At 45.2% G+C, this 3,472-nt stretch overlaps 1 protein-coding gene and 1 pseudogene across 3 annotated transcripts in view; one reads left to right on the top strand and one right to left on the bottom strand.

Moving 5' to 3' along the window:
• The window catches only part of LOC116074634, a 4,388-nt pseudogene extending 1,434 nt beyond the window's left edge, over positions 1-2,954 (top strand).
• The window catches only part of LOC116074627 (H-2 class I histocompatibility antigen, D-37 alpha chain-like), a 714,163-nt gene that overhangs the window by 16,244 nt on the left and 694,447 nt on the right, over positions 1-3,472 (bottom strand). The gene's annotated exons all lie outside the window — the stretch shown is intronic.

The raw sequence follows: 3,472 nt of genomic DNA, 5'->3' as shown, positions 1-3,472 counted from the left end.
GAGAGAGAGAGAGAGAGAGAGAGAGAGAGATGACAGAACTAGAAAACAAGGGCTGGCGAGATGGCTCAGCGGGTAAGAGCACTAACTCCTCTTCAGAAGGTCCTGAGTTCGGATTCCAGAAACCACATAGTGGCTCACAACCATCTGTAATGAGATTGGACGCCCTCTTCTGGTGTATCTGAAAATACAGTGAATTATGCAGGAGCATGAAGCAGGTGAGGCCGGCAGAGGTCCTGAGTTCGATTCCCAGTCGCTACACACGTGATAGCTCACGGCCATCTGTACAGCTACAAGTGTACTCATACACATTAAAAAAAAAAAGAAAGAAAGAAAACAATTATCCTGTTTCATAAAGCAAGGTGATTATCTACATTGAGTCTCTTCTCACATCCCTATATTTACCTTTCTTGTTTTCTTTTGGTGATGTTACACTGTACACATGTGTACGTTGGTGCAGAGCTTCTCCTGCTGTGGGTTCTGTTCACTCCGCTGGTCCAGTCCTTTGCTGTATAGGAGACTTTATGTTCATGCGACACATGACCTCATGAGTCCCAATCCTTCCCCACTCCAATATTAAAGGGTGTCCCCTAGGTTTTCTATGGGAGGTTTAGATATTTCAACTTTTAAGTGAAGGCCTTTGTTCTATTTCAACTTTATTTCTGGACAAAGTGAGAGGTGAGAATCTAAATTCATCTTCTCAGAAAAACTGCCATGGAATCATTTGTAGTGTGGGATCTTCCCCCCCTCCCCCAATCTTATCTTCCATGCTTTGTGGAATACTGAAGATGCACAGCCTTGCCATTTCATGTCCGGGACCTATACCCCACGCCTTTGACTTTCCTCTTTATTTTAGGCCAGTTGCAAACTGTCTGTGTCACTACAGCTCTGCAGTATGATTTGAGGCTGGGAATGAACCTCCTCCAGTTCTTGCACCTGAGACTGTCTGGCTCTCATAGTCTTTTATTTTTTCTAAACATATCAAATGAATGAGAATCTTATATATTATATTATATTATATCTGTAAGTTACCTTCTTAGAATGACCATTTTCACAATATTAGCTCTGCCTCTCCTAGAGCGTGGGTTTTCTGATGTTGTCCTCTGTGATTGACTCTTACATTCCCTTATAGTTTGGCAGGTAGACTTCTCTCATTTCCTTGGTTTAATAGATCCCTGAATCCTTAATTCTTTCAGAGATATTCTGAATGGCATGTTTTTCCTAATGCCCTTCTCTGAGACAACGCTGTTCTGTAAATGAAGGGTACTGTTTTTTATATTGATTTTGTCTCTTAAAACAGTAAGTGTTTCTTGAGTGCAAGAATGTTCCATGATTCAATGAGGTCTTTAAGAATCCTCCTCTCTGGAACAATACATAATGTGGCTTCTTCCTTCCCTCTACTGATCCCTTTTATGTCTTTCTCTGGAACAATAGATAATGTAGCATCTTCCTTCCTCTGTTGATCCCATTTATGTCTTTCTCTTGATTACTTCTGAAGCAAATATGAAATTATCACTGACTCAAAGGAGATGCTGGAGAATGACATCGTTGTCTGATTCTGACTTGAGACAGAAGAACTCTGTCTGTCTTTCTTTGGACACAGCTTTCCATTCTCTACCTCTCTTGCACAGGGGAGGAGGAGAGTTCTCCTGGGACTCCTCACCCTTTATCAGGAAAGGTTCTCCCTTCTTCTAGGTCTCACCCCTCTCTCAGGACAGCTCAGAGTGTGTCTCAAGAGGGAAGGAGGGAAGAACCTGAAATAACCAAGTCAGTTAACCTTCCATCTGCAGTTCCTTCTGAGCCATGGCCTTGCTCAGGGCCCATCCTCAGCCCACACACAAGGTCTTTGGAGTCTGACTCCAGTGATGTTCAGCCCCTGGCCCACCTGGTCAAGGAAGAAGTCAGTTTTTCTAGTGGGCACCTGGAGTCTCTGACCATGGCTTCCTTAACCCAGACCTAGAATTCCTCAAACATAAGATTGTCCTGAGCACTGTATCTAAGCTACATAAGAGGGATTTTCACCTTTACCACACCTAAGTCCATTCCCAGGACAGTTCCATGGACACTGCTGGAGGCTCCAGAAGAAAGGAAAATGCCTGAACTTTCCAACCTTTCTCTTCAGATTCCCCCAAAGACAAAAGTGATGCATCATCCCAGATCTTAAGGTGATGTCACCCTGAGGTGCTGGGCCCGGGGCTTCTATCCTGCTGACATCACTCTGACTTGGAGGAGGAGGAATGGGGAGGACCTGACCCAGGACATGGAGCTTGGGAAGACCAGGCCTTCAGGGAATGGCACCTTCCAGTAACGGGACGATCCCAACCCCAACCATTACTCATTCTTAACTTGCACTGTGCATGGATCTGAAAGGCGTGGGATGAAGGTCTAGGTGGAAGTTTAATTTGAAAACAAAAGAAAAGCAAAAAAAATCAGCCAAAACATAACACAAATAAAATTACTGAATACACAGTAATGGGCAGCTCTGGTGGTGCCTTCTGGGGAGGAGGAGAAATACACATGCCATGTGTACCATAAGGGGCTGCCTGAGCATCTCACCATGAAATGGGGCAAGGAGGGTGTGGGTGCAGAGCTGGGTCAGGGAAAGCTGGAACATTCTATAAACCATGAAGAAGGCTGGGGCTAATGGCAGGAACCATGACCTTCTTTTCCCTCCCTCCATCTTTCATCCCCAGAGCCTCCTCTGTCCATCATCCTTATTATAACCATTGTTGGTGCTGTCTTTGGAGCTATGGCCATCTTAGGTTTTATCATTGGTAGTGTTATGATGTGGATGAAGAAGAAAAAGGTATGTGAGGGATGCTACTTGGTGCTTTCATAAGGGTGCATTGTAAATATGAAGCAATACACATATGCCATATGTACAACCATGCCCATCTCTGGATGTGTGTGCTGATACACAACATACAGTAAAGCACATGGAAAATGAAGGTGAGAGTAATAACCATGATGGTGGAGGTGATGTAAACATGAATCTCTATGGTCAGAGGTCAGGGATCAGAGGGGAAGATTCCTGCACATCACTGCATATCACAGGCTGTCATTGCTTCATTCCCTACATAACTCCTTGCTCAAGCCTCCTGAACCCTCCCTGGTCTGCTGTTATTGTTCTGGAAACTTCCTGGATATCCATAGTCTCTCACAGCTTTTCTGCTTACAGGTGGAAACAGAGGCTATGCTCCTGCTGCAGGTCAGTATGTGAGGGAACAGTTGTCCCTGAGGCACTTGAGGTGGAAGCTGAGCTGTCATTGTCCAGCTCCACCTGTCAGTGTCCTGACTGTGCCTTGATATGTCTTCTACTGCAGGCAGGGAGAGTTCCCAGATCTCTGACTTGTCTCTGTAGACTTGAAAAGGTGACACCTGGGGGCCTGGGGTTGGGGCTGAGGCAAGGGGGAGAGGACTGTATCCCAGGGCCTCTCAGATTTAGACCTTTGAAGGAGAGATGGGTTCATATTGA

The sequence above is a fragment of the Mastomys coucha genome, unplaced genomic scaffold, assembly GCF_008632895.1.
Source record: "Mastomys coucha isolate ucsf_1 unplaced genomic scaffold, UCSF_Mcou_1 pScaffold3, whole genome shotgun sequence".
In the NCBI taxonomy this organism is placed as follows: domain Eukaryota; kingdom Metazoa; phylum Chordata; class Mammalia; order Rodentia; family Muridae; genus Mastomys; species Mastomys coucha.
Note: the sequence above shows the minus strand (reverse complement) of the source record. Positions and strands in the feature narration are given on the sequence as shown.